This window comes from Sapajus apella, unplaced genomic scaffold, assembly GCF_009761245.1.
Source record: "Sapajus apella isolate SASKATOON/1434 unplaced genomic scaffold, GSC_monkey_1.0 scaffold832, whole genome shotgun sequence".
Taxonomy (NCBI): domain Eukaryota; kingdom Metazoa; phylum Chordata; class Mammalia; order Primates; family Cebidae; genus Sapajus; species Sapajus apella.
The window spans coordinates 268-11,593 of NW_022437758.1; the positions used below are offsets into that span (position 1 = coordinate 268).

The 11,326-nt window shown below is 44.1% G+C and overlaps 1 non-coding gene across 1 annotated transcript; it reads right to left on the reverse strand.

The window, feature by feature from the left end:
• Window positions 1-9,455: 9,455 nt before the first annotated feature.
• Window positions 9,456-9,596, reverse strand: LOC116546389. Its single transcript, XR_004266697.1, has one exon. It is a non-coding gene; the product is annotated as a U4 spliceosomal RNA (small nuclear RNA).
• Between the last annotated feature and the right edge of the window lie 1,730 nt (window positions 9,597-11,326).

The window sequence follows — 11,326 nt, forward strand, 5'->3', positions numbered from 1 at the left end:
TAAGGTTGATTTTTATGGACCCAATATTTACAAAGCAGTCTCAGAAAAGCCCGCCTGATACCTAGATTACAGGATTCACATCCTTACAGGCTAGTAAGAAAGGTCCTTTCCTTGCAGGCCCAGGAATTTGGAGATAGTTTGGGGACCTCAAGAAGAGAGGAATTCACTCAAAGCTATTAGGACTGCAGCTGAAATTTGATAGTATGTTCTGGGCTTGGCTTTTAGCCTCAAGAAGGCCTTTAAAATTCCAATCTGAGATTCTGTAGGAAAACTTGCAGCAAAGAAGCTTAAAAGCACCTATGTGGTCAGCTCCTGTTCTTGCTGCACTTATATAAATTATCAGGCAAAATCTAACAAAACCATGCTTATTTTTAAAACAAGAATAATCTTTGATTATCTATGATCAAAAATGATGGTTACTACAGAGAGAAATTTTATGTTTCAATGAAAAACTATAACTCAGCCAGGCATGGTGGCACATGCCTGTAATTCCAGCACTTTGGGAGGCCAAGAGTTCAAGACCAGCCTGGGCAACACGGCAAAACGCCGTCTCTACTAAAAATACAAAAATTAGCTGGGCATGACGGCATGTGCCTGTGGTCCCAGCTAATCAGGAGGCTGAGGAGGGAGGCTTGCTTGTACCCAGGAGATAGAGGGTGAAGTGAGCTGAGCTTGCACCACTGCACTCTAGCCTCTGCCATAGAGCCAGACCCTGTCTCAAAAAAATTTTTTTTTAAATAGGAAAACTATAGCCCTTGTGGGTTATCAGGTTCTAGTCTTGTTTCTTTTCCTTGGGCTATTTTTACCTCTTTGTAAACTGGATCCTGTCATCTGATGAATTTTGTCACACGATGATACATGTGCAACAAGCAGCCAAGTATTGTCTCCCCTATTAATGTATCTATTGTCAGATAATTTGAAGGCCTCTAACCCTGGAACAAAGAAGAGGAAGGTTTGGTCCCCAAAATGCATAACCATATTGTAATACATTTATGCAATGGAATACTATTTTGCCATAGAAAAGAACAAGCTATAAACTCACACGAAGACATGAGTGATCCTTCATGCACACTGCTAAGTGGAAGAAGACAGTGTGAGGAGAATCCACACAGTGTGACCTCATTTAATGAGATTCTGGAGAAGGGAAGCTACACAGATGGGAAGCCATTGGCTGCATGGCGTGGGGGTTTGAAGTGTTCCATATGATACTTAATAGTATATACTGGCCACAATCCATTTGTCAAAACATGCAGAATTTTACAGCTAAACGGGTCAATCAAACTCTATTCAAAGTAAATAATATTATTCAGGATATGGAGTATCCCAGCACAGAATCCATAATGGGAAAAATCATTTACCTATGTTACAAATTACAATGGTTTGGATGTGGTTTGTCCCTGCAAAAACTCATGTTGAAATTTGACCCCCAAGGTGGCAGTGTGGGGAGGTGGGGCCTAGTGGAAGGTGTTTGGATTATGGAGATCTATCCCTCATGAATAGATTAATGCCCTCCCATGGGGGTGAGTTCTGTCTGCTCTCACAGGAATGGATTAATTCCTGTAAGAGTAGATAGTCAAAAAGAGTCTTGCTTCCTTGGCTTCCCTCGTGCTTTCAGTCTGCTGTGATCTCTGGTGCACCCCTTGCTCCCCTTCCACTTTCCACCATGAGGTGAAAAAGACTGAGGCCCCACCAGATGCAACTGCCCAATCTCGGACATTCCAGCCACCAGCATTGTGAGCCAAATGAACTTTCTTTACTTACAAATTACCCTGCCTCAGGTATTGTGTTACAGAAGCACAAAATGGGCTAAGACACAAATGTGGGAAACAACCCTCTGAAGGTGTAGGGAAAACGGTGCTGACCTAAGTCTCCTTAAACAATGAATAGAATCTATAGGCTGAAGGCAAATAAACTGTACTTCATCATTGGATTCCATTTTATAAAGTTCTTTCCAACAGGGATAATTGTGAACAATTGTAAAACCACAGTATCTGTATCTGGAATCAAACAATGAGTTATATAAGTCGCAGATGGTAGGAACCAGGTCCCTCACTGTTGAAGTGGGAGGTTACAAATTAACAAGGGGAGAAGGGTAGAAAGATTCATGTGATAGTAGATCAGAGGTGAAGACATCAACATAAACTTATGTTTAGTTTAATACAGATACAGGCCGGGTGCGGTGGCTCACGCCTGTAATCCCAGCACTTTGGGAGGCCGAGGCGGGTGGATCACGAGGTCAAGAGATAGAGGTCATCCTGATCAGCATGGTGAAACCCCGTCTCTGCTAAAACTACAAAAAACTAGCTGGGCATGGTGGCGCGTGCCTGTAGTCCCAGCTACTCAGGAGGCTGAGGCAGGAGAATTGCTTGAACCCAGGAGGCGGAGGTTGCTGTGAGCCGAGATCACGCCATTGCACTCCAGCCTGGGTAACAAGAGCGAAACTCCATCTCAAAAAAAAAAAAAAAAAAAAAAAAAAAAAAAAAAAAAAAAAAAAAAAATGTCAAAGGAAAATTGGAGCCAATAAAAAGCTACTGCTGGCCAACACAGGAATGAACTGTTCAACATAATGCTGCAGTGTTTAATGCTAACTAAAGCATGGAGTTGAATAGAAATCTCCTTTGCCAAAGAATTGCAAATACTTAATGTAGACACTCAGCCATCAAGAAGGTGGAGCTAACGCCTCCCTCCGTGAGTATGGGCTTTACATATGTGTACACTTATTTTTCACATTTTTTTCTTGTGCTGTGGATGTGTCCTGGGTTCATTCTCTAAAATGCTGTTCACCTTAGACCAGGAAAAAAAAGTAATAACCTTACAGATTCTATTTCAATTCATGGATAAATATTTTAACAAGAGTGACTTTGTAAAACTATGTTCCAATGGCTGATTGACTCATTGTGACTGGATCTCTTATTCCAAATACTTCTTGTCTTAATTTTTTTTCCCCAGTGTCTACCTTTTAGCCATAATATACCAGAATCAAATATTGGCCACCGGGAAAAAATATTCAAAGAAAAAAAAGAATGTGAACCGAACTTGTGACCAAGATAATTCAATGTTTCACCACAACACTTCCTAAAACAGAAAAGTTTAAAAGGATATTCAAAGTCAATTTCCTCAATAAGGCTTTGCAGAAAATGAGGAAACTAGAGAAGCAAAATTGGCAGGACCTCCTATGGGTGATTTTAGATGTTTCTATGTTTTATGGGGAAAATATACTTTACCTTTAAAATAATCACAAAGAATTATTGGAAACCCAAACTCTGGAATGTTTCCAAATTTAGTTGAACTTCTATGTAATTATGTCTATTTAGCAAGTCATGAAGTTGATACTTTCTTAAAAGTATCTGCCTTATTTGTGTAATAAAATACACAATGAATAATTAATGCTCATAGGAAAACATGTTAGACCTTGTGAAAAGAAAATAAATCTTGGAGACCCAAAATCACTAAGCTAAAGGGAAAAGTCAAGCTGGGAACTGCTTAGGGCAAACCTGCCTCCCATTCTATCCAAAGTCAACTATCTGCTCACCGAGATAAATGCATATCTGATTGCCTCATTTGGAAAGGGTAATCAGCAACTCAAAAGAATAAAACCATTCATCTTGATCTACCTATGATCTGGAAGCCCCCTGTTTGGCCTTCTCTTCAAGTTGTCTCACCTTTCTGGACTGAACCAATGTACATCTTACACATAATGATTGACGTCTCATGTCACCCTGAAATGTATAAAACCAAGCTGTGCTCCTACCACGTGGGGCACAGGTTGTTGGGACTTCATGAGGATACATCACGGGTGCGTGCATCCTCAAACTTGGCAAGATAAACTCCCTAAAGAATCTAAGACCTGTCTCAGATTTTTGGGGTTCATACATGTAATGTGGGATGTTAATGTTTGTAAAACACACATTATTCTATCTACTATTAAAACTATACTGCCAATTAACCTTAGACTTTCTCAACAAAATTAAAATGTTGATGAGGTGTGAATAATATATTTAAATTTAAATAATGTTGCAAGTTTTAATATGCCTAATTTTCATTTTTTAATATGCTTGTTTTGACTACTTTAACGCTGTAAGAAAAATGAGTAATTAAAACATGAATAAGTGTTTACGGGGGGCGGACATGTTTCCTCCAGCCTCAGGACTGGGGTGACATGAAAGGCACCTGTCCATCCCCAGCTTTCATCCCAGCTGTCCTGATGGTGGCTCTAAGCATTTCTCCTTTCTCTATATGAAGACCTCACCCCAAAAACAAACCCAAATCTTACAATATGTTAGGGCACACTACGATGATGAGCAGCCAAAGCCTCAAGCAAGGGATGCTTCTGAAAACAAGGCTTGTAGAATATAATGTGTGGAAGTAAAGCCAGTGTCGGGGTTCCTTCCTCTGCACACGGGGAGCAGACAGGAAGCTTTTGCCTCACCTTCCTCACGTGACCTGCAGCCACGTCTCTCAGGGCAGACTTGAGAACAAAACTTTAGTCTTCACTGTGGACACGCTACCAGGTGCTCCAAAGCCATGGCCTCTCCTCAGGTGGGTCCTGAGGACAACAAAGCTCTGCTTCTAACCCTAACCCCGTCGCTAGACTTTGACCCTGACCCTAAACCCTGATTCATACCCTGGTCTATAATTCTTACCCTGGCTTTGACCCTGACTTTTATCTTGACCCTGACCATGACCCCACCTCTAACCATACTTCCAGCCCTGACCCTGACCCAGACCCCAATTCTAACCCTATTATTATCACTACAGTCTATCTCTAATCTTACCCTCTAGTGCTAAACAGCTGTACCCAAAAGCACTTTTTGATTATTTAACTTCTTTTCCTTGAATTTTCTAAGGACATCCGAAAGGAGATGTCATTATGTATTCTGCAGTCCCTCTGAGTGGTATGGCTTCAGATAAGAAGTTCTAATACTTTGCAAGACAGAAGAAGTGTGAAGGGTGGCAGCACTGGGTTGTCAGGAATGCATACTGACATTCACAATAGTCATTGGCGTTATTCTCCATGTATTTTCAGTTCATTTTTTATGAACGCATTCTGACTGTTCCATCCCACCTAGTTAAATTTTTGCATGGCCACATGACTTCTTTTTTTCTTTTCTTTTTTTTTTTTTTTTCTTTTTTGCCATTGCAGGTGATAAGAAATAATATGAGACTTTTTCAGGAGAAATCTCTAAGAAACAGAGTTCTATCCAGCGTGCTTTTTGTCTTTTCTAGAGCAATGGGGATCTTATTGATGGTACCTCCTTCCGCCTCTATTCCTGTGTTAGGACGACACAGCACAGAGCGGCCTTTCACCTGACCCATGATGAGATGTAAACAAATGAGGAAGAAGATTTTTGAGCCACTGAAACCTGGAGGCTGTTTGTCACCGTGATTTAACCTAGCCCCCACTGACTGATGCAGGGCTGAAGAATGAGTCAGAACCGGGTCTGGACATGTGAAGTGCACTCCTCCAGGCTAAGTAAAATTCAAGTCTTGTTGCAAAGGTTAACAGTGAGCACGATGTGTTATTAGGGTGAGTGTGGGATACATAAGGTACGTCAAGTGAGAATAATGAGAAACTCGACTTAAAAGATAGTGCTAATTTGGACTGTGGAGAGATTCCAATGTCCTACTTAGCATTTGAGACTGTGATGGCTGAACAAACTCATTAAGAACCCTAAATGAAGGCTTGGGATAAATATCCGAGGGTGTCTAATATACCAGTTATTCATCCTAGAATGGGCAGAGCCCTTGACCCCATTCTAGGGAGACTTCCAAAAGAAAAAAGACCTGCATTTCTCCAACAACCCACATCGAGAGACTTCCCTGTACTTCTGAGCTGTGGCTAACACTCCTCACCTTTCATTCTGTCCTCAGTGTTTTGGGGAAACACCTTTGCCTCTCTATGACTTATAATTCCCTCCAGAGACAGAAAAGTCTAATGATGAGGGAGCCTGAGCTCACAGCAGCAAGCGGGCATGTGTGCTCTGCAGCCACGTGGCTCATCTGCTAGATTACTACATACGATGTTCTGCAAGGTTGTTTAACACAACGGGACTCTCTCCCAACTCAGAAGGTTTAATTGCTCACCTACTTCTTTTTCTGCCCTCTTGGGCTCCTAAAATGAAAAGAACTCTGGGGTGATACAGTGAGTCAAAGGAGTGCCAACCGTATCGCAGCAAAATAAAGATCCCTAAAAAATCCCTGGCCTAAGATGACAGCTTTGGCTGTGTAAGTCTGAATGTGCTGACCGTGAACATGGGAGCATGAGGGTGGTCAAAATGTTCTCATTAAAGAATGTCCACACAGACTACAAGAAAAGAGGGAGGAATGGAGATGGCAGCACAAGTCCCTACAAGAAAAGCAGATGTTTTGAGATCAGTTATATTCTTTCTGACAAAAATTCGAGACAGAAACCAAAGTTTAACCTGAGGTGACAATTAACTGGGCAATAAGCCAGAGGCACATGTGGCGTAGACAGATTTAAACATTTTCCCTTATATTAATATAAATACTAAATTAATATAAACACTTGGGGCTACAGTAGTTTTAAAGGAAATCTCACAAACGGGTTTGGCTTTTGAAGGTTAGCACTGGTGGTCCAGAGAATTCATTTTGGTCCAGAGAGTGAAAGAGAGGGATTTATTTTGTTCCAGAGAGAGAGAGAAGAATTTCTCAGGTCCCTTCAGAAAGGCGTCTGGCTTTGCCTCACCTTCTATGTTTGAACTATGCGTACTGCAGAAGAAGACAGGATTTCACAGATTTAAGGTGTGAAAAGTCACTGGGTGCTTTAAGAAGCCTGGGATTCTTCTTAGAAAAATCAGTTTGTGGAGATAAAATGAGTTGGAGAAGGCTGTTATTGAAGTGAAGCAGAATTGCTTTTAGTAATCTGCTTATTACCCTCACCCTCAGCCCCTTAACCTCTAACCCTAAACCCTAACCCCTTCACCCTAATCCTACCCCTACCCCAATCCCTCATCCTACTCTTTAGCCCTGACCCTTGACCCCAAACCCCAAACCCCAACGCCAACCCTAAACTTAACCCCTAACCCTACCACTAACCTTAACCCTTTACCTCTGCCCAGATTCTCCAGCAGCAGCAGGGACCCTTGGCTCCCAGCTGTGCACCACTGCATCTGGCACAGGACTCCGTAGCAATCCCCAAATAGGCACCTGAATGCCCACTGTACCAGCCACGCAGTGGAAGCCCAGGCTATATTCTCACCTCCAGAACCAGGGCCTAGTGCCTGCATCAGGCTGCTCAGGGCTGAAGTGAGCTGGGACACCCAAGGTCTTCATAAGACCAAGGCTATCTCGTGCCTCCTGTCACAGAGCGAGACGCAGACCCAGCAGCACCGCACTCCCCCTCCTTCCCTCCGTGGCAGCTCGGCAACCTTCCAAGTCAGGGGCCCTTCCCTGATGACACTCCAAGCACAAAGCACTGGACTTTCACACAGTGAGGCTGCACATATTATTTTGTGTAGATGCCCACCTAGGCCACTGGGAGAAAGGGTGGTAGAGGGACCCTCATGTTGCCCTGTGGTATGCATGCTCTGGTTTAAACGACTGCAAGCCATTTACGAGAAACTCAAGCTGAAACACTACTTGTTTCCAACGTTTTGTCGGCAGCAGATTTACGAGGTACAATTCCAAACAAGCTAGCCACAGAGCACGCTGGCTACTTCCCCTCTTAAGTCCCTCTGAGGGCCTCCGCATCAGACCTAGAATTGGAAGATTGGTGGAGAAGAACTGGGATGTTGAGGGGGTACTGGATACTTGCTGGACACCAGCCTCCCCTCACCTAAGCTTACAGACAGCCCCGATCCCGCCTGACCAAATCAGACATTGTAACGCACACAGCTCTCGATAGCAGGACTTACAGATGCAAAACTCAAAGGCAAAGGATTGTCTCAACTCCTTGGTGTCTCAAGTAACTAAAACACTGCCTAGCACAGGTGTACCATCAATCTTATCACTAAATACGCCTCTATATTTTATTCATCTTTGATTGTGGAAATGATGTACTAAACACAGTGGACTAAAGACCTCTGAGATCTCTTCACGGGATCCTATCTGGTGGGCCCCCCCGATCTGCCAACACACAGAAGGCATCGTAAACATGTGCAGGACAGAGGCCAGATAAAGCTGTCTCTCAAAGCCTGACAGTCACAGGAACGGCCACGTGGGGTCTGGCCGGTACAATGAGTCAAGCTTTCGGCTTGAGGCACCCCGCCTAACCCGAAAAACCAAGTTGTGCCTAACAAACAGCAATCAGCTAGCCTACTCTCCCTAATGAAAGGTTCTCCCCAGGGCCTGAAAGCTTGGGGGATAACTCCTCCCTTCTCAGGCTCCGTCCCAAGGTTCAAGACCACTTGCACCAGCAGCATGGTTCAGCAAGAGAGCAGAAGCCAGAAAAGGGCAGGCTGGAAGACAAGTACCCCCTGAAGATCAAGAGAGAGGCCGTCTAGGTCCCATGTAGCACTTACATCAGACTGGGACACTTCCCATTTACAGAAGACTATAAAACCCCCACCTTGCCCTCACTTGGGGCTGACACCGTTTTAGGCCTCAGCCAGTCTGCAGCCAGGCGCTCATGAAAACAGCATGTTGCTCCACACCACCTCGAGCTGTTTGCTTGCGCTCTCAGGGTTCAAACCAACAATAGAGCCTTGTGCCTAATATCCCAGGTGGTAATCCAAGAGTGATATCTGCATGACACTGCTCCTCCTTCACCCGCCATATCTAAGCGATCACCAAGGATACAAGCCGGCCAGGCAAGGTAGCTCACGCCTATAAGCCCAGTACTTCAGGCGGCCGAGGCATGTGGATAACCTGAGGTCAGGAGTTCGAGTCTGGCCTGGCCAACACTGGAAAACCCTGTCTCTACTAGAAATTCAAAAATTAGCCAGGCGTGGTGGCAGGTGCTGGTAATCCCAGCTACTTGGGAGGCTGAGGCAGCAGAATCGCTTGAACCTGGGAGGCACAGGATGCAGTGATTCGAGATCACACTATTTCCCTCCAGCCTGGGCAACAGAGCAAGACTCTGTCTCAAAAAAAAGAAAACAAAAGAATTAGTACAGTTTTGTCACTGGCAAAGGGGTCCTGTCCCAGACCCCAACAACAGGATTTTGGATCTCACATGAAATGGAATTTATGGTGAGTTGCAGAGTCTAGTGACATTAAGAGAGTTTATTAGCCATTACTAAGTGACAGAGCAAGGAGTCCTCAGAAAACAAGAGGAGGGATGCACCTGTTTCAAAGAGAAAAATAAAACTTTGAGACGGAGTTTTACTTTAGTCACAATGACATGATCTCAGCTCCCTACAACCTCTGCTTCTTGGGTTTAAGGATTCTCCTGCCTCAACCTCCCAAGTAGCTGGGATTACCGGTGTGCATCACCAAGCCCGGCTAATTTTTTTGTATTTCTATTCCATTTTATTTTTTTAATTTATTTTATTCCATCCCTGTAGAGACTGCCAAAAATTGCCAATGCCGACTATATTTTCAGTCATCATGGCGGGGTATTGGGAAAAGTTTTCAATTAGCAATAATTGCGCCTTGGATAAACCTCATTGGCTACAATACTGCCACTGTGCAAAGCTATATTTTTGTATTTTTACTAGAGATTGGGTTTCACCATGTTGGCCATGCTGCTGTCCAACTCCTGGCCTCAAGTGATCTGCCCTCCTCGGCCTCCCAGTGTGCTGGGATTAAGTAATCACACCTGTGATCCCAGCACATTAACGTACAAATAGGATTACTTAATGTTTGTTTATATAGGTTATTAAGAACAGTGTTTTCTCTTATAAAGGATTGTGATCAGTTTGTGTCAGGCTATAAGTATTGTTACTTTTCTATGTCACTATTGATTTTAACAATAATTTAGGGGTGTACTAATATCTTTAAAGTAAAACTTATTTTTAAATTAAGAACGCTTCTTGCTTAAAGCACTGGTATATATTTATAAGTTTTAGATCTTTATTTAGTTATTCACTTGTTCCTGCAGCCTTAAATATATTATAACCAAAGGTGATCAATCCCTAAATACATAATCCAACAAATTTAACGCCCGCGCGTGTGTGTGTGTGTGTATGACAGAGAGAGAGAGAGACAGGGTCTGACTCTGTCTCCCATGCTTGAGTGCAGTGGTGCAATCATGGCTGGCTCACTGCGGCCTCAAACTCCTGGGCTCAAGCTATCCTCCCACCTCAGCCTCCTGGGTAGCTGGGACCACAGGCACACACCACCACGCCAGCTAATTTTTATATCTTTTGTAGACATGGGGGTCTCGCTGTTTTCCCAGACTGGTCTTGAACTCCTGATCTCAAGTGATCCCCCCGCCTTGGCCTTCCAGGGTGCTGGGATGACACCCATGAGCCCTGCACCCTGCCCAGATTTAGCTTTTTCTAAAGCTTTTATTTCAAATAAAGTCACTGTGGTTAAGATGCCTCTGACGGTTTTGCATTTTAAGTGCAAAGACTGCCTAAGGGCCAAGCTCCTCTAACAATCAGAAGCCCGGCTTTACATAGGCTTACAACTCCAGATATGACACGTGAAATGGTCTTGGGGTTTAAAGTTCTAGAAATTACATGTGAAAAAAAAAAAAGAAAAAGAAATTACATGTGAAAGGGTCTTGGTGCATGAAGTAGGCGTGGGGTGGGGGCTTGAACTCGTTTAAGTTAAAACAAAGCTTTCCAGAAAGATTCCCCCACGCTATGCCTGCGATCTATAAGGTGGCGTGTGGTCGGCCAACCTTTGCTTCTATTGAAATGCAGTGTGGAAGTCAAGGGGGAAGTCATCTTAGATGCTTGGGTCTCCTTCCTCACCAGGTCACCTCCTCCCTGGACACGGCCACTCTCCCACCTGGGCTACTTTCCAGTCTCACTCACAATCGCTCTGGACGACTGTGGAAAGAGGACAGCTGTGGAGCCTCTCCCTTGTCCAAGTCACTCTGCTGAGACACCTGATAACTCGTCTCACTGAACGCTGGACCGCCCTGGAAAGAATACCTCTGCCCCTGTATTTCAGACAAAGACTATGAGGCAGTCAGGCACGGTGGCTCACCCCTGTAATCCCAGCACTCTGGGAGACCAAGGCAGGTGGATCATGAGGTCAGGAGCTCAAGACCAGCCTGGCCAAGATGGAGAAATCCCATCTCTACTAAAAACACAAAAATTTGCCGGGCATGGTGGCAGGCACCTATAATCCCAGCTATTCGGAAGACTGAGGCAGGGAACTGCTTGAACACGGTGTCAGGTCTCCATATCCAAGCCTGAAGCTTGAAAGTCTGAAGTCCTGCTTGCCTCCTGATTGTCTCCCACCCCCCGCCTGC